At 32.3% G+C, this 21,365-nt stretch overlaps 1 long non-coding RNA gene across 2 annotated transcripts; it reads right to left on the reverse strand.

The window, feature by feature from the left end:
• Positions 1-11,716: 11,716 nt before the first annotated feature.
• Positions 11,717-19,969, reverse strand: LOC111368121. Of its 2 annotated transcripts, none has more exons than XR_002697956.1 (3): positions 19,407-19,969; positions 18,109-18,179; positions 11,717-12,102 (listed from the first exon to the last, which is right to left on the reverse strand). It is a non-coding gene; the product is annotated as an uncharacterized LOC111368121 (long non-coding RNA). The 2 variants fall into 2 exon arrangements; XR_002697955.1 differs by lacking the exon at positions 11,717-12,102 and adding an exon at positions 15,454-17,914.
• Between the last annotated feature and the right edge of the window lie 1,396 nt (positions 19,970-21,365).

The raw sequence follows: 21,365 nt of genomic DNA on the forward strand, positions 1-21,365 counted from the left end.
AAAAAAAAAAAAAAATCCTTATTGAAAGTTATCTTACACAAAACTGACTCCATATAGTTTATTTTCTCCAAAAATTCTTATAATCTACTATGCAAACTAAATTAGTGAAGAAAAAGTGTTTGGATTTTCTTAAGATTAATATTAAGCTTATCTATTTAATTGGTTTCTCTATGGCAGGTTAAAGTTTCCAGATTTGGTGTGGATACTTCTGGTGTTTTTCAGAGGTTACAGGCGTTGATTTCCTGAAGTAATGTTCAACAGAAAATAAAGCTAAAGTTAATTATGATGTAAAAATCATTTTCGAGTAATGTTATTATTAATGGTGCATTAATAAGATGAAGTTATCCTTTCACAAGAGTTTCCTTGCGCGTTTTCTTTTCTAGTATGTATAATTAAAGAATCAATACGGTTAAAAGTCATGACTATAAATAATTTCCACAGTAGAATTCTATCTTTTAAGCATATTGATCTTGTGTTATAAACCCTGTTCGTTGGTTTTTATTTGACTTTTACTTCTTTAATAGTAATTTTTTTCCAAGAATATACACTTGGAGAGGCTGTTTGGGAGTGATTTTGAGAATTGATTTTTTGACCGTTATGAGAAAAGTGGGGTCCACCTGTGAAAGAAGAAATCAAATATAACGACTGGAATAGTGAAATAAAGGTCAAAAAATCAATTTTTTTGGTGAAAAATCGGGCTCAAACAGGCCCTTGGTTTCTTAGTTGTTCACCAGTTTACGGCATTACTATAGCCTGTCCAATTTATTTCGCCAAAACTAGATATACTATAAAGAGTCCTATATGAATCGAATATGGGAGAAAAATGACACGATTATTCAACAAAGGATTATTCTCCTTGGACGAAATAGACATTATGTACCTCAAGTATGGTCCATTCAACAAATGGGCCCAAGTCAATGCCAATATTGACACGCCTCTGTCAAGAATTCAACAATTCCAACTAAATAGAGTACTAAAAGTTTTCTTGCTAAAGTATCGTACACACAAAGTCTTAATTAATGATCGCAATGAGTTAATATCCTTGACCTTTTATGGTAATGGGATATTCTCTTGAAGTTGTCTTATCCTTGGTAAAGACTTTGATGATAATAAAATATTAACGAACTACATTAGATGAGTGTGCGTAGAGTGCGGTTAAGAATTTTTGTAGTTTGAATTTGTTGGAGTACCGCTGTGATTAACTCACATTGAGACTGTTTTTATCTCGTTCAGGTAGGATCGGCTCCTAACACTAATAAATATTATTCTGTTAACTAAGCTGATATGATTGGAGATGATTTTCTTGTTATGGTATGAGTAGAATTTTTCTATTGGAAGAATTGTTTCTGGTCATGTCTGATGGCTCATTTGCATTAAGGTCCAAAACATATGGAACTGTCAATGATTACAACTCGGGTCATTTATCAACTTAGCTAATTTGAATTAAGATCTCAGCTTTTTCAATCAATGACTCGTGAATGTAGGTCTTGTCCATTATTCTCGTCTCCAATGGACTCTAAATTATATTTAAATTGTGATTTAAATTTTCAAAGTATTCAAAAATCTATTTAAATGAGAAGAAAATGTAAACTTCATTTTTTGACAGAAAATGTTTTAAAAATATATATATATATATGAATTTACATTTTTCTAAATCTGCCTGTGAGATCTCGCAGGAGCTACCAACTCACTTAGATGTTTTCATTGGAATATAATATGAATTTAGATCTACCGGGATGTAAATGGGAATATAAAGATAATTTTGAACATGTCAATTTAGGCTCAATTTTTTTACACTACCATTAAAGATGAAAGTAAAAAATGACATTTGATTGGATATAAAAAGGCAAAAAAGTGTCGTCAAAGATCAAGGTCTTCGATACATTTCTAACAAGTAGCCTGGAAACGTCCATGTTCGACGTCATGTTAATAGAACAAATATAAACCGAATTTTTGAAGGACGAGTTTAATTTATTAGGAGCTATCAATTGTAAGTGTTATGCTCTAGGTCCAATCAACCTTGGGCATAAATACTTTTGATATATAATTAATGCAATTTAATGACAGATATATTATTTAATTAATAGACAATTAAATTAAATAATAGAGTCCGTAGATTCAAATCTTCGTAATTTGTTAATTACAAGGAGTTGTGATTGTGAGATGCAAATTACATATGATTGAATCTTAAATCGTCCCTAGTCGTAAGTAATAACGAGATGCGAATATCGTTATTACGGATAGACCATCACGCGTGACATTTCTTACTTGTGAAGTAAGTAGCTGATCTCACAAGATAAAGTGTGGTGACACTTAAATGAACACGTGGATGTTTTGTTATAGAACAAAACATTGGAGACCCACCGAGAGATTCTACATGAATAACTATCTGAGTGTCAGTGGTTAATCTCTAACGTTCGGTAGTAGGATTGGTTCTTTTGACTTGAGGTCGTCATAGTACCTTATATGAGGACGGTCATGCTTTGACGGTGTTGGATGTTGCTCTGCCAAGGGCCGCTAATGCGGCATCGTTCAGGTATGTCAAGAATCATATGAAGGTTGTGAATGACTAATAGAGAATTCGTCACTCTTAGATAGTAAGAAATTATGATCTGCGTTTCATTCAATTAAGTCGATAACGAAATCCTTGACCAAGGTGTACTCATAAGTCGAAAAGGAGTTTTCGATTTATATTGACTGAATAGTGGATTGAAAGATATGATCGATATTCGGGATTGACACACTTCCATATCTCGTAATTGATCGGATCATATTGACGAAGGGATTATAGTTTCACAGTAAACGAACGAGTTTGATTTTGTCATACCATATGACATTCCCCGTCACATGTATTGCCCTGACACATTGCTAGATATCAATCTGGGACGGCTAGTGTGAATTGATGATAAATTAAAATGGTGTTTTAATTTATCAATTTTGATTAGATCAAAATAATATTTCACGTCGTTAGGTATCGTGATCGGGAACCTGATGGGTAGCACACAAAAGAGAATTGGAAGATTGCAATTTTTCAATTAATTAATTTAACAATCGTTGGATAAATTAATTAATTTGGTTGGTTATTTATAGGCCCGAATTAATTAATTGGATTAATTAATTCACGAACCGGATTTAATTAAATGGATTAATTAAATATTGGACCGGACCAGGTCAGGTCAGGCTCGTTTGGACTTATATAAATACATGGCTAGAGTTTTCAATCCATATAGTTTTCTCATAATTTCTTACTAGCGCAAGAGGAGAAAACCATGGTAGCTGCAATCTGATATTTGTGTGGATCACCGTTGGAGGCTAGACAATTGGACAGATGTGGGTGGCGAATCAAGATCATTGGTACAAAGAAAAAGCAAAAGGGTTTGCAAATCTAGAAAAATGTATGAATTTTATCACAATTTCTATCTAAACACAAAGATGAATCCTGGTGGGAATCGAAAATTATTTTAATTTCTGCTGCACATGTTAAGTAGATTCCCAACAATGGTATCAGGTCCTACTTTGTGTTTGTTATAAATTGTTTTACATGTTGGAACAATTAAAAGTTAATTGTTTTTCTTGTTTTAGCAATTGAGAACATAATTTTTATATTCAAAATCAGATTTTGAATTGAAAATATTTTGAATTGGAAAATATATAATTATTAAAATAAAAAAAGGGATCCACTGGCTGCAATAGTAGGCGCCGACCGGAAAGGGGACGACAGTGAGGCGGCAGATGTTGCTGTGACCAGCGGCGCCTGCCGTAGCTTCAGGAGCAGTGCGCGATGCGGCTCAGCAAGGGCATCGTTGCCGCTGTTTTTGTGCTGCTGGATGTGGCAGGGCTTTCACGCTGTTGATGCTACTGCTATAGGCTATGGCGGCGCCACATGAAAGAAGAAGAAAAAAATCTAGGGTTTTTCAGATCGAGGTGAGTATGTGTGGATGCGGGGGCTTCTACTGCAATTAGTGTAATTGCAAGCCCCCGCCTACAATTAAAGAATAAGGGGTGATTTTGCAATTTTAAATAAAGGGCTGCTTTGCAATTTTTGAAATTTGGAGGGCCGCCTGCAATTAAGGGAAATGGGGTCAATTTGCAAAATTTTAAAAGGGGACCTGTTCTGCAATCTTTTAAATTGGAAGGGTCCGATTTTAATTTCGAACTTGGGTCAATTTGCAAATTTCAAAATGATTTTGAATTTGAATTTTAAAATGGTTTTAAAATTGTATTTTAAATGGGTTTGACCCATAATTTTAATTTTGATCCAAATTAAAAGTTTTGTTTAAAATTTACAATTTTTTATATTTTCGTTAAAATGTGATTTTAACTTAAATATTAAATTTGACCCTATATTGAATTTTATTTTATTTAGGAGTGTTATCCTAAATTAAAATATTGATTCAATTTAAATTAGAGTTTGACTTTAATTTAATACTTAATTAAAATTTGATTTTAATTAATTATTCACCCGAATATATTCTTGTAATTAGAATTGGATTTTAATTTCACATTTAATTAAAATTTGATTTTAATTAAATTGTCTCGCCTTAAATTTCTTCTTGGAATTAAAGTTGGACTCTAATTTAGTATTTAATTAAAATATGAGTCTGATCAAATAAATTTGCCATAAAATCTTGGAATTAGAGTTAGACTCTAATTTTGTTATTTAATTAAAATTTGAGTTTAATTAAATTCAACCACCTTAAGTTATGAAATTAAAGTTGGACTCTAATTTGATATTTAATTGAAATATGATTTTAATTAAATAGCCCGCCAGAGTTTGGCTCCAATTCGATATTTAATTAAAATTTGATTTTAATTAAATATGGCCACTAATTAAATAATTAATATGATTAATTAATTATTTAATTGTTACGATTCATTTGTATAAAAGAGTTTAGATGATCTCAATTGCTAGAAATTTGAAATATGTTTACATATAATATTGGATATTATATTAGCCTACATTTATGTGATGAATATATTATTAGTGGACGATTATGGACTCGACCATATGGATATGTTGAAATGTTGATTTTTATTCTTGTCGTTTTGTGAGCCTGCGAGCTCTAAATTGTTTTGGGTCTGCGAGCCCGTTATTATTGTTATTATTATGGGTTTGCGAGTTCTTAATCATTTTGGACCTACGAGTCCAATTTCATCTAGATTTGTGTGCCAATTAGTATAGAATATATGTTGCAACTAGACTAATTGAAGACACACGGAGATGAGAAAACCACGAAGATGGTGCATTGATTCTGATCAATGCGATACCCCTAAGAATTGACCAACTAATCTTCCTTATAGCTCAGGAAAACTAGATAATAAAATCCATAATCGTCCACACTATTATATTATATTATGTTATATATATTTATTTGCATGATAAATGTATAATAAAATATATATGATTGTTACGATGAGACTTTTGAATGCAAATCCCCTCAATAAAATATTAAGTCACATTTATAATCGCCTTCCATCATTATAGTGAAAAATCAGAGTCTCAAATTGTCTCAACTTATTGAGTACACTTAAGGCTGGTCTATTAGGGATATGTTTGACACTATGAAATATTTGATATTTTTGAATGACGGGTTTGACTTAACTAAAATTTATATTTTATTGTACATCAAGGAGATAGATTTTAAAGGTATGTTAAGCTAATACATAAGATGTGTGAAGACAAAAAGTTGTCAGCTTAACGATCTAGGAGTTGTATGGAGATACAATTGGTAATAGTATCTATCCAAACGTTATATTAAAGTTTATTGAGTACACTCAAGGTTTTGGTATAACATGTGAAATCCCGGCCCACTGGGAGCAAGTATGGATTCCATAAATTTATGTGAGAGGGTCATAAATTTAAATTAAACAGTGGGAGCATAATTAATTTAATAAAAGTCCATGTTTAATTAATTGATACATTTTATATATTATTCTTTTTCTTTTCGTCATTTATATTTATTGAATCGTGAGTCATTATGTGTATTTGAGAGGCATCCTGGATGCCAACAACCAAATTAAATCTTCTTGATTGACATTGCAATTCGAGAATTGTTCTCAAGCATGAGAAAGTTGATTGTCCTGAAGTAGCCATTTTTCAGAAACACTTGGTGATGACTCGATTAAGGAAGAGGTGATTGCTATAATAAACGCAGTGATAACGATAGTACTGCAACGTATGTGATACCTATAACTATGTCACCTAAGTTACAGACGCAATGTGAGAGTATAGATGCTAACATGCTAAATATGATTTTTCATTTCAAAAGAGTTGTATGATAATAATCATGTGTGGAAAAATATGAGACTTCCAAATAACTATATCGATGCAAAGTGATAGAAGAATCTTCAGTCAACGCTCATGTACTGAAGATGATTGACATGAGAAGTGTCTCAATTGAGTTCAATCATGAATTATGAACTAAGTATTGACCTAACTCTGCAATTTCTGTCATAGAGTTATTCATACTAATTATGAATTATGATATAAATAAGCTCAAATGCATACTCATTAAGTTGCTTAACATGCTTAGGACTGTTAAGCCCGATATCAAAGTTGGTAGTGGACAAAGCATTGATTCCTCTATGAGTGTTAAGAGGAAATCTCAAGGGGATTTGGAAAAGCATCCAATATGGTCAAAACAGTCTGAGGGAAGGACAATACCAAATCTAATGACCCTTGTCTTTATTATAGAATGAAAAGTCATTGGAAAAAATATTGCAAGGTTTATATCTACCTCACGAGTTTCTTAGGTATTTGATACTAGATGTAGATCTCATATTTATACAATTATGGAGAAATTAAATAGAAGTAGACCACTACAAGTGAAAGAAGTTAATCTACACGTTGAAGATGAGCAATAGTTGTTGTGTTGCCTGTAGGAGCATACTTCTTGCCATTGCCTTTTGACTTAGTATTGGAATTAGAGAAATGTTACTTTATACCCACTATAACTGGAACATTAAATGAGTTTCATGTTCAGACATGAACTATTTTAATGTTAAGGACAATTGTTGTTCATGCTTATCTTGATTAAGATCTTAATAGTTATAGTAAGTCACAAAATAACATTTATATTCTAAACACTAAGCATTCTATAATGAGTATAGAAATTAAGAGACATAAAAGTGATAATCTGAATAATACCCAAATCTGGCATTGCAGACTTGGTCATATAGATGAAATGCAATTTCAAAATTACATAGAGATGTATACCTAGAGTCAATTGATTGTGAATCGTTTGATAAGTACAAAAAATACATGTTTGGCACAATGACCAAATCTCCTTTTACTTGAAAAGGAATAATATTTGCATAATACATAGTGATGTATATGGACCTATGCCAATTAATGTCAGATGATGTTTCTCTTATGCAATCAATTATCATGTATACTTAATGAAATTCAAGCATTAAATTCTTGAAAAGTTCAAAGGATTCAATCTAGAAATAGAGAAACAAATAGGTAAAGATATCCTCACGTTAAGATCTAATTGACATGAGATTATCTTAAAGATTAAAATCTGGATTATCTAAGAGAGAATGAGATTCTCTTGCAGTGGACTCCTCCATATATACTGCAGCATAGTGGTGTATCTAAAAGGAGGAACCGTTAACTATTAGATATAGTGCAATTAATAACAAACCATGCAAATCTCTCAAAATTGTTTTGGGGTCATGCATTGATTACAGTGTGCAACACACTAAAATGTGTCACATCTAAGTTGGTCAACAGAACTCCATACGAGTTATGGAAAATTAGTAGTCTCAATTTATCTCATATGAAAGTTTAGGGTTATGACGCTTATTTGAAACTCCTTGAATCGGATAAGTTTGAGACTAAATTCGATAAATACGTATTCGTTGGGATATTCAAAGCAAACATTTGAATATAAATTCTATTATCGTAAAGAAAGTCTTCATCTCACAACATATCGTCTTCTTAGAGAAAATGTTTACTTTAGGGGAGGACAGTGGGAGCAAAATAGAACATGAAAGAGTTCAAGAGTCCACAACTGTAGTTAACTAAGTAAATGAATCCGAGTTTGATATCATATCTGATATGGGACATACTTTTGATCAGGAAGTAGAGACTTCCGAGGACATGACAGTTCTATTTAAATCTAATAGGATCATTCGACCTTGAAGAAGGTGCAAATCCACGATTAATAATCAGGTATTACTGATCCAGGATAATGAACCTGCTAGTTGCACCAAAATAAAGTCAAGTGTTAACTTAAAAGAGACAACAAGAGGCCATGAAACTCGAGATGAACTCGGCGTATGTGAAAAAGGTTTGGACTTTGGTCGAGCCTCCTGATGGAATAAAATCCATAAGTTTTTGTAAATAATTTATAAGGAAAATGTCGATATGGATGCGAATATCCATATATACAAAGTAAGGCTAGTAGCAAAGGTTAAGTGTTGACCTTGGTAAAACCTTTCTCCTGTAGCCTTGCTGAAGTCTATTCGGCTTTTGCTTGCAACAGTTGCATATCGTGACTATAGGTTAAGAGAAGTCTCTTAGAGCTGAAATCTTCAATTTGATGAAAAGTCAAAGTGTTTGATTTTATCAAATTTGATGACGAATTATGTGTTTACAAGAAGATAGTGGGAGCATTGACGTATTTCTAATATTATAGAAAACGGCATCCCTATGTTTCAATCATTGAAATAATGGTTGTTAAAGGATTTATTCATGAACGATATGGGAGAAGCAACTTGATCTATAGAGGTAGATCTAGAAGATTGCTTAACTCATCCTAATTTATATAGATGAAATCTTCAAGAGATTTCTTATGGAGAAACTGATTTACTTTTAAGCGGTATGTTGGAAAGGTTCCAAACATGAAGCAACCGTTGATTCAATAGTAGAAACTTAATACATGATTACTTCAGAAGTAGCAAAGAGTTGCAATGTGGATCATGATATTCATAAATGAACTTGGAGTAGTTCTTGATATTGTTGATCACATGCCACTGTATTGTGATAAAAATAAAGTCATCGCGAAAGCGAAGGAACTAAGGTCTCATCAATGATCAAAACATGTATTAAGGCGGTATAATCTTATCAGGGAGATAATACATAGAAATGACGTAAAGAGAAGAATAAGTTCCCACATTTAACAATATTGCAGATCCACTGACAAAGAGTTGTCGTAGTATAAACATGATCTCCATGTAGACTCTTATGATATTGGATACATAAGTGATTGGATCTAGTGCGAGTGCGAGTTTGAAACTGTTATGCCCTAGGTCCAATCAACCTTGGACATAAATACTTTTGATATACAATTAATGCAATTTAATAACAGATCTATTATTTAATTAATAGACAATTAAATTAAATAATAGAGTTCGTAGATTCAAATTTTCATAATTTGTTAATCACAAGGAGTTGCGATTGTGAGATACAAATTACATTTGATTGAATCTTAAACCGTCCGTGATTATAAGTAATAACGAGATGCGGATATCGTTATTACGGATAGACCATCACGTGTGGCATTTCTTACTTGTGAAGTAAGTAGCTGATCTCACAAGCTAAAGTGTGGTGACACTTAAATGAACACGTGGATGTTTTGTTATAGAACAAAACATTGGATACTCGCCGAGAGATTTCACATGGATAACTATTTGAGTGTCAGTGGTTAATCTTTAACGTTTGGTAGTGGGATTGGTTCTTTTGACTTGAGGTCGTCATACTACCTTATATGAGGACGGTCATGCTTTGACGGTGTTGGATGTTGCTTTACCAAGGGCCGCTAATATGACATCGTTCGGGTATGTCAAGAATCATATGAAGGTTGTGAATGACTAATAGATGATTCGTCACTCTTAGATAGTAAGAGATTATGATCTGCGTTTCATTCAATTAAATCGATAACGAAATCTTTGGCCAAGGTGTACTCATAAGTCGAAAAGGAATTTTCGACTTATATTGACTGAATAGTGGAGTGAAAGATATGATCGATATTCGGGATTGACACACCTCCATATCTCGTAATTGATCGGATCATATTGACGAAGGGATTATAGTTTCACGGTAAACGAACGAGTTTGATTTTGTCATACCATATGACATTCCCCGTCACATGTATTGCCTTGACATATTGCTAGATGTCAATTTGGGACGGCGAGTGTGAATTGATGATAAATTAAAATAGTGTTTTAATTTATCAATTTTGATTAGATAAAAATAATATTTCACGTCGTTAGGTATCGTGATCGGGAACCTGATGGGTCACACACAAAAGAGAATTGGAAGATTGCAATTTGTCAATTAATTAATTTAACAATCGTTGGATAAATTAATTAATTTGGTTGGTTATTTATAGGCTCGAATTAATTAATTGGATTAATTAATTCAGGACTAGATTTAATTAAATGGATTAATTAAATATTGGATCGGACCAGATCAGGCTCATTTGGGCTTATATAAAGGGGTAATTATATAAGTACCCATAAAATTGAGGGTATTTAGAAAAATCATGTTAAAAGTTTTTTTTTGAAGTGAAAAATACGGTAAATTTTTTACCACAGCTGGCAGTTTTTATTTTTCTTTACCAATGTAACTCCACCCTCCATTTTACCATCATGAAACATGAATTTCTTCCCTGTCAGCCACTAACGCAACTCCATCCTCTCTCTTTTTAGCCACTAGAACTATTACTTCTTATATTTGTTAAATAAACTAATAGTCTAATATAGACGAAATGATGAATTAAAAATAAAATAAAAATTCAATAATTAATTTGAAACAAATAAAATTCAGAAATCATGAAAAAAATTCTAAAACAAAATAATAACCACAATCGTATTTTAAATTTTTGTTAACATTTTAAAACTATCCATAAAACGAGAGCAATACTATTCCCAGTCTCTTAATACTAATAGTTATCCTAAAATAATTCATGTATCATTATAATTAAAAAAGTGACAAATACTAAAAAAGCAATAGTAATAAAAATTGTCATAAAATTAACAAAGTGATAGAAAATCAAAACAAGTGATAGAAATAAAAAAGTCAGAAACATTCAAAAAGTGACAAAAATTAAAAAATGTGACAGAAATTCCAAAAAAAAAAGAGAGTAAGAAATTCAAAGAAAGTGGTAGATATATATCAAGAAGTATACAAATTCAAAAAAAGTGATAAAACATTTGAAAAAGTAACGAAAATTTAAAGAAAGTGCATATAGTCAAAAAGTAACACAATTTCTAAAAAAGTGAGAGAAAATAGAAAAAAAAGACCAAAAATTTAAAAAAAGTGACATACGCTCAAAAAGTGACAAAAAATCAAAGAAAGTAAATTACTCTAAAATGTGACACAATACAAAAAAGTGATAGAAAATTCAAAGATGTGACAAACATTTAAAAAGTAACAAAAATTAAGAAAAAAGAAATTCAAAAAAAGCCAAAAGTTAAAAAAAAATGAAAAAAAAAGAAAGAAAAAATGTGACGAACACTGTCACCTTTTAAAGTTAGGTGTGACAAACAATGTTACTTTTATTCAAAATTGATATTTGCCGCTTAAAAAGGTTATAGAAACTTCAAGAAAGTGATAGAAAGTAGTAAAACAAAAAGAAAGTATAGAAATTCTAAAAAGTGACAATCACTAGATAAAGTGACAAAGTTCAAAAAAGTGAGCACCAAGCAAAACATTGAAATCGAATTAGTTCAACAAAGTGATAGAAATTTTGAGGGGAAAAAAAAACGGTGACACAACCATTGTCTCTTTACTTTCTCCATTTATTGCCAAGCGTTTTGAGTCAATTTACCGACAAAACACCATTCAAAACCTCAAGTATCTTTAATTCAATTCACCGCCACATCATCTAGCAACTTAGCTAACCCATTGACCTCCACTCATTGAAGATCCCAATAGGAGAATAAGCTTTGTTTTTTTCAATCTCTATTGCTGGAAGAAGTCAATGCCTACACCAATAGTTGCAGTCGTCGTTGCCAGATGTTTCCACCAACACCTCCGATTGTCTATCTCTTCGACTTCCTCACTAGTGTTTTTCCTGCCCAAACTTCTATTCTTGTGCTATATTGCTTGGCACAAAACAACAGCTTAAGCACTCTATGCCATCTAGCAAAGACCTAAAATAATGAATAGACAGCTATACTTAAGTTGTGCAATAAATTAAAAATTAGTTGAAGAAAGAGATGAAGCATATTAGAGTTATTGCATTATAACATTCTTCGAAAGGTTTTAAAGAATCAACGTCATATCAGCAAGAACGAATTTGCAATAAGTTGTCAAAAATTATCATGGGAACGAGGAAGAATGATATATGGGGAGTGGATTCAAACAAAAAACCAACGAAAGTAAAGAGATTTATGCAGTGAAAAGAATTCAAATAGTATATAGCCACTCGTGTATGCTAAACAATCAGATTAACATTTCAAAACTATGTCACCATAAATAAGTATAAGCAAAATACTATACCCATGTAATATTCAACTTGAAGAAAATCAACAAGTAACTTAATTTGCTTTGGTTAGAAATGTCAATGTGTTAATAAAAGAGAGAGAAAATAGAAATCGGATGACAAGTAGTAAATCATTTGTTCATCTTGAAGTAGCAAGTCAAACATCGCAGAGTTCTACAGGGCTTTAAAATTGTTCATAAAAAAAAAAAAATAAATAACTAAGATATTATACTGCTACAAATTTTGGAGACAACAATTGTGAGAATTCATAGGTTGAAATAGTAGAACAATGAGAAACAAACATAAAATTCATGAAAATGAAAATTGCAGGACTTACAAATAGCATGAAACAACTACTAGAGCCATAATTTCGATTCCCCAATTGCCATTAAAATCATCCTTACATCATCCATCAATTTTCTTGCAACAAAGATGCAGAAAACAAAGACAGGAGCAATCATTGGACCTATTGTTAGAAGGACTGAAATTCCTGGAGGCGGTTGCTCACAAAGCATGGTTGATCCGTGCGAGCTTGGCAATCTCCGACTGATCCAAGTAGGAGAGAACGGAGAGGGGCAACAATATGGCAACAAGATTGGGCCTAAACTGCGAAGGGCAGTTCGAGGAAGGGGAAGGCTGTGAGAAATGAGAAATTGGAATAGTGAGAGCAAAGCTTGAAAGAAAGAAGGTTCTGAATATCTTTCTTTATTTTATCGTAATTAATACATATGTAGAAAAAGTTAAAAGGGTTGAGCGCATTAAACAATTTTATATTATCTAGGTCGTAATGGCCTAATTTGCCCTTATATAAATTCATGATTAGGGTTTTCAATCCATATAGTTTTCTCATAATTTCTTGCTAGCATAATAGGAGAAAACCTTGGTAACTGCAATCTATTCTCTGTGTGGATCATCGTTGGAGGCTGGACAATTGGACAACTGTGGGTGGCGAATCAAGATCATTGGTACAAAGAAAAAGTAAAGGGGTTTGCAAATCTAGAAAAATGTATGACTTTTATCATAATTTCTATCTAAACACAAAGATGAATCCTGATGAAAATCGAAAATTATTTTAATTTTCGTTGCGCATTTTAAGTAGATTCCCAACACCAATCTCTCTGGGAGACATGGACAATGATGAAACCAAAAAAATATGGTTAAATTTAAAGTATGTGTATTAGGAAATCAACATCAACAATAAGTATCAATTAAATTCTTCAATTACATAATTTTGTTGATTGATGCAAGGCAGACCTAGATTTTAAATTGTAGATAAAATTGATTAGTAAAGAATTTGCACTCTGCAGCAAATTTTAAGAAGCAACAAAACAATCACTTATCAGATTCTGCTTTTTTGCTTCTCCAATTGTTCATAATTATAATACCATTTAAATCCTAATTAATTGAACTAATTCATTTTCTTTCCTACCTTTATTAAAACCTGATATTTCAAAAATAACACATCCTTCCATTATTTAAATTTATTCGAATATTTTAATACTCTATGGATTATACCTTTATTTTGTAATTTTATAAATTTTAATATTAAATAGATATGAATTTTTTTTTAATTTTAAATTAACTATAGTGGATTTATTGTCTTAAAAAATATGAAATAACATTACATAGTTTTATAAAAGTAAAAATAAATTTTTCAATATACCAATTACAATAATAAAATGGACATCGTTATAATCAATGTCTATTTTACTAATTGTATATGGACACAAAAATAAATCACTTTTATTTACCAAACACTATAAATGCTTATTCTAAAAGATACAATATTATTAAAACAAAAGTTCACCAAACACTTGACTAATTTTCCTACAACGAATTCTTTCTTCAGCATTGCTAAAATTGATGCTTCTAAAATCATAGCAATATCAAACCAACCCTAAAACAAAAACGGACTTAAATGTATGTTTGACAAAGCTTTAAGTGCTTATAAGCTAGTTAAAAATTGTTGTAAGCTAGTTAAAAGCTTAACCAAATAAGCATTTAAGAATCTTCAAAAGTTTTCTTCAAATCCTTCACAAGAGACTCCAAAGCAACCTTCAAAGAGCTCAGATCAATAACCTTAGGGAATCTTCAATGGTTCACACCGATTTGGAGTAACTTTTACAACAAATTGGTGTACCTTTTTCAGCAATTTGAGGTGACTTCTAAATGGTTACATCAAATTTTATACCAAATAAATACTTCTAAATGGCGACTTCTAAATGGTTATATCTTTATTTCCTTATCATTTATTTCTCAATAATTAATTTATTTAAGAAATTATTTAATTAAAAATTATATTATTACAAAAATTATTAAATTAAATACTATATTTAATGAACTAAAATATTGCATTTATAAATAAATTTAAAAAATATTAAACCGAATACCACAATTAAAAATATATATATAATGAACGCACAAAAAAAGTTACATATAATAAAAATCACAACTAGTTCTACCAAATTTGTTACTTTTGAGTTTTAATGAGCAAATTTTATTTAAAATAATGTTAATTAAAAAAAAATATTATAATTAAAATAATGTTAAATTATTAAATGCTAAAAGGACATAGCCGGAATCCCAGCATCAACCCCAGAAACCTTAATAACCAATAGATTTATGCTCACTCAATAATACACTTCCACATGTACTAAATAATTCATATCATCAATCCAGCAAATCAGTCATAAGCTATCAAACGAAATGTGTTTAAAAAAATAAAATAAAAAATAAAGCAGAGAGAGTAAAGTTGATCAAATGAATGAATCAAAAAAGGGTATGATGATGGGGGGTAATAAAATCCTCTATTGAAATTTACAACACGAACAACAGTGAAGTGTAATGATAATGTAACTTTTGGGGGGCTCGATTGAGTAACTTCGTTATGGTGGTGTCGACGATTCACATAGTGTGGCCGGCAGAGCCGATCCTGTGATTACTATTCGTCTTGCCGTTTTAGAGACAAAAACATCAATCAAATCTGAATAATTTAGCTGTCCAACCATTTCTTTTTCTATTGATAACATAGTCAACCCGTTTAACCTTTCTTGTGACATAGTTGATCGAAGATGGGTCTTGATCAACTTTAATTTTGAGAAACTTCTTGCCGCAGGTGCAATTGTAACCAGTATGGTTAACAAAATTTTGTAAGCAATATAAGCATTTGGGTAACAAATATTGTGAGTCTTCAAATATTGCAGCAGTTCAATTGCTCTTGTTGGTTCATTTGGTAAATAAATCTTCAAGACTTGTAATTCCAAACATAAATCATCTCCACTGATGTCCGAATGCCCATCATCTTCAAGATATTTCTCAAGATTCATACAAGAGTTCAACAAACTTGATAAAGTTGCATCCCTTAACTTTTTCAAATTAAACAAAAATCCAAATATGTCATCATATTGTTTGAATTGTTCAAATCGACCTCTCAGAGAAGATAGAGCTTGATCAATTATAAAAACAAAGTACTCAACTCTAAAAGATTCTTTTGCTGATTGTTTTACCTCATCATTACCACTTTCATCAAATTGTTTTTTCCTTCGAATTATGCTTTTTTCTGTAAATACAGCTTCAATTCCCATTTTGTTTGCCTTTTTTGTTGCTTCATCCATAGCAACAGCAAATTCGATTTCTCTATAATCTTCAAAAAATAAAACAAGTCCTTACAATAGATCGATAGCACGATCAATATCCATGGATTCAGTTTGAAGAAATTTACTCACAATATTGACTGCATGCAACAACCTGTACCAGATTACTATGCCAAGCAAAAACTCAAAATTCTGAAGTTCATGTGTTGCTAACGACTCGGCTTCACTCTTCACTTTAGGATCTTCGTTAGATTCTGCCAAATCAAGTAAGGCTTCTCTTATTTGTGCAGTTTGCTCCATTATAGGTTTTACACTCTCAACATGACTTTCCCAACGTGTTTGTAACAATGGCTTCACTGTCAACCCTTTTTACATTATCTTTGAAAATTTTTCATCACTTGGTAAAAGAGGAAAATAAAGTGTAGATGTGTTGTATCACTCCGAAGAAGGATACAGCTTTGGAACAACAATTCACCATATCACATAATGCTAGATTTAGACTATGAGCACTACATGGAGTATAGAAAGCTCGGGGATTTATTTCATGTACTCTTTTTTGTACACCTTTGTGCTTCCCGCTCATGTTAGATCCATTATCATACCCTTGCCCTCTAATGTCATCAATATCCAGATCAAATTTGATCAAAGCCTTTTGAAGCTCAGTTGTAAGTCCAAGTCCTGTTGTGTCATCTACCTTCAAAAATTCAAGCTAATGTTCCTCAACTGTAGGTAAGTTTGCTGAATCATCTACAAATCGTACTATTAAAGACATCTGCTCCTCACGACTTGCATCTGGAGTTCAATCAAGTATAACTGTGAAATATTTTGCATGTTAACTTTCTTAACAATTGTATTTCTCACCTCATTAGCCAACAGTTGTATCAACTCATTTTGGATTTTTTTGCCAAGATACGTGTATTGAATCTCTCTCGCATTAGCCTGCCGAAGGTACTCTTTCATTACTGGATCAAACTCACTAACCATTTCCACCATTTGTAAAAATAGGCCATTATTCTCAACATTTAGCCTCTCACTATCTTCTCGAAATGGCAAGGTATTTTTGGCAAGTCTTTTAACAATAGCGATTATCCTTGTTAATACATGCCTCCAATGTTCTCTTTCTGCATCGATCAACAATTCAACGCTTTTATCAATTGTAATTTTTGTTCGAAGCCTATTTTCCAATTCAATCCAGCCAATCATGCAACATAAATGGTCTTCATTTCCTTCATGACTTTTCATAGACCGATGCAAATTATGCCAATCTTTGAATCCATCATTACCTAGTTGGCTAACTTTGGTCACATTTTTAGGTGTTTTAAATAACTTGCAACAAAAGCAGAAGATCCTGTCCATAGATATTGAATATACTAGCCATCTTCTATCAATTGTTTGCCCATTTCGTAGCAGTCGCTTATATTGTGAAGAATCGAAATGTCTATTTGTTCAATCTTTTGGAAATGAAATGTTATCAACTCTTTTTGGACCCCTTTCAACTAAGTAATCCCTTGTTGTCTGATCAATGATTTTCCAATTCCCGGGATCATCCAAATTTAGAGAAAAGGAACCCTCTTCTTCCTTATCATCTTCTTCATTATTAGAGGCGGGTTTCACCACTTCTTCTTCTTTATCATCTACTTCATTAACATAGTCAGGTTGTCTCACTTCTTCATCCGTACTATCTACTTCATTAACATGGGCAGGTTGAATCTCTACTTCATTATCATTCAACGCATTCACATTGTTGCTTTTGAAGTACTTGTTAATATCCCCTACTTGACTTTGAATCAATGCAATTTCATTTCGGTTCCTTTTCCTCTTTTGAGCACCAGACTCATATTTAGGAGGCATAGTGTATGAGTCTGTATCTAATGTCCAATGATTAACCTAAAAAACAATTACAAAATATCTCAATCATCACACAATTACAATTTCCAATACAATTACTATGTGCACCTGTGCAATTGTTCATCTCACAATAACCAATCATATAAGCCGACCAGGCTGCAATTATATAAGTCGACAAGGCTTCAAACATTTTCAATCTCTTTAATAACAAGTTAGGGCAAGTCATGGCTTACCTGAGAAGTGAAATTTTGACGATAATTGTGGAATTACACTGTTGAGTATGATCTCGTCACAACTCACAAGCCTGAAACAAAAATTTATATAAAATTATATATGATGTCTAAGATTGCCAAGCCTAAGATCTAGTGGTGAAGGAATTAAGAATATTTAAGAGCAGCAAACCTTGATTTTATTGTTCGATTTTAGTTAGTTGTTCTCGATAATTTGTTAATATTTGACTTTTGAATACATAAGACTCTTATAACCATCACATTCAAAATTACAATCCTTACAAACGTGCTAAAAAGTTAATTTGTTTAATGAAATATGGTGGCAGAGCCATTTCGGGTTAAGCACCGTTTCTATCAACTAAAAATAATTTTGCAATATTAATGGAATATTGATGGCCAAAATGTTCTATTTCAAAAGTTGGGGACAAACTCTCTATTTACATATATAAACTCTACCATGCAGCATATTACATTTAAAGATAATAAATAATGTTCATGCAATATACGTTAAAGAGTAAAAGGAAATTGGGGGAAATAAATAACAGCTGGTTTTGAGTTTTCCTTATTTTTCTTATTTTTAGTTTACTGAACAAAGCCAATTTTAATTTGTGCCCCCTAAACATATCTTTTAAAGATATTTTAAATTTTATACACTTGAAGGAAAACTTTATGTCTGCCTTTACGCTTTAGTGATTTCGCGGCTTCGCCCATGGGTTTTATCACTAGGTAGAAATAGTTTACAATGGGAGAGTAATTGAATTAATTTTATTCATGAAGACGAAATTTACTCCACTTTCAAGCCTTTCAACAAAACCACCTTCTGACATACATATTATTAAAATGCATAGTTTTCAATTGGTGAACTTTCTTCACTATTCCCAGCCAAAAGACTTCCGCAGATTTCAGTAAATTTCAACTCCATTGCAATAGTAGATAGATGCCAACAGGAACACAAATATAAGTAACGGGCCTAACGGCTTCCATAAACACAAAATTGGCTTCTTAAATAAGATTTCCAATGTGGTAAACATGTTAACCCACTGAGGCTAGAAACCATAATCCAGAAATCTCAAGAAATGAAGTAATGAAGTATAAAAGTAGATCGAGGAATCAAAATCAAAAACACTAAAAATTTTCGTGCCCATTATAGTTAAGACACCTGCACCCATAATAGCCTTATTGAGCCATTCTGCACAAAGTGATCCATTCAGATATCAATTACACACCCAAGATAACCTGACCATTACACAAAAAACGGAAGAATCAAATGCAAGAAGTCTCTCGGGACTTCTATCAATCACCTTGAGACCATGAGCTTGATCCCACCTTCTTTCCAATTTCAATCTGTGGACTAGAAATGATAAATGAATCTGTTGGAACATAAATGGATTCCACACATTTCTAACAAACCCACTTGCAAGTGGAGGATAAAAATTCTTTATCAGCCAACATTATTCACAAATCACAAAAACAATGGAAATAAATTCATAGTAAATTCTTAATTTTTACTCGGTTAATGAAGTGTTGAAAACCACTTCACCAACTTGGGTTCCACCATTCCAGAAGCAGCAAACGACTTCGCTCTCCAAATCGAACCATTCTCCAGCAGTCATGAGCAGAAGAGTTGAAGAAGAGCTGTAGTCGGCAGAAGTCGTACTAGCAAGTGGCCACTAACCTGAAGGCTGAAGAAGATGACAGGCGAGTGGCGATGACTACCGGACTGGAGTGGGGACTGACGAGCAGAGTTGCAGAGGCATCGAGCAGATTTTGGGAAATTTTTGATTTTGGGAATTTTGGGAGCTTTTGATTGAATTTTGGAAATTTTTGGTTAATTGGGTTGGATAGTGGATATTAGATATGTAAATTGGGTTAGGTAAATAATTTGAAAGGTAAATGGATTGTGGGCTTGTTGGATAATTGGTTTTGGTTCTTTGGGCCGGCTGTTTTTAAGAAGGAAAAAAATTATTGGGCCAAAATTAGGCCCTTTCGACCGGCTGGATAATTGGTTTTGGTTTGGGCCAACTGGTCTTGTTCTTAAGAGAAGGAAAATAATAATAATAATAATAATAATAATTGAACCAAAACAAGGCCCCCTATGGTCCTGTGCCTGAGGCGCGGGCCTCACTCGCCTCAACCCAGGACTGGCCCTGGTGGCCGGTAGATATCACTTGCCACCTCCACGCCTGACGCCACCATGCCTCTTAAGGAAATACATGAATAGATAGTCACCCTTTTGCAAACCATAACAACAATAGCTCACCAACACGAATCTTTCTCTCTAGGATCCGACATTCAGTTACCATATATTCCCTCAATCTTCACATATTCAACCTCACTAAAATGTTTCTAGAAAGATAGAATAAGTCCATCGTCTATATGGTAAAAAAAAATAATAATAAAAAAAAATCACCATTCTAAGTTACATATTCTCCTAGAATTCTTTCCACGATTCATCTCAATTCCCAGGCTTGCTATGATAATAAAACAAAAGAAGTTAAGGAAGGTAATTTGCTAAATTTACATTGTGATTTGTTAACTATTTTCAAATTTTAATTTTCCAAATCAATGAAAATCTTAAAGATAGTCATAAAGCTGGGCAGTCATTATTTTTCAGTAACTAATGCTACAGTTATTTGAAATTTTTCCTAAATTTTGATTGATTTTGGTCACTAAAGTGATATTTTTAAAGCTAATAACCTATTGCTAGTATGAGTCACTACCAAAAAGTAACTAAAGAACTTAAAGGATTCAAGAATATAAGACAATATTGAATAGTTTAAATGCCATGTGACGATTGTGTTTTACTCATGAGTTTAAGCCAATTTTAACTTGATTGTAAACTAGATTTTAAGTGTATTGAACGTTTTTAATGTATTTGTTAATGTTGTTTTATAGGATTGTTGAGATGATGAAAGATACGAAAAAGGTCATTAATTAAAGCTATTAGCATGGGTTGAAAAGAACTTTTGGATAAAGGAGCAAAACAGGCAAAACCATATTGTTGGACGAGTAGCGCCTCGACGCCGAAACTATGGCGCCATAAAAAGTTGGAGGACAGAGCTGAGGCATTGTGGTGCCACAAAACTTCAGAGCCTTGGCACTATGGCACCATGGAGCATCAAGAGGTGGTGTCGCGTTGAGGCGCCACCAACTTGGATTTGCGGCGCTGCCTAGACAATACTAGGGCACAATCTCGGCCCGTTTTAAAGTCCAGAAGAAAATCCTACTTTCTACATACTGGGAGGCACATATAAATACAA

Source organism: Olea europaea, chromosome 18 (genome assembly GCF_002742605.1).
Source record: "Olea europaea var. sylvestris chromosome 18, O_europaea_v1, whole genome shotgun sequence".
Lineage (NCBI taxonomy): Eukaryota > Viridiplantae > Streptophyta > Magnoliopsida > Lamiales > Oleaceae > Olea > Olea europaea.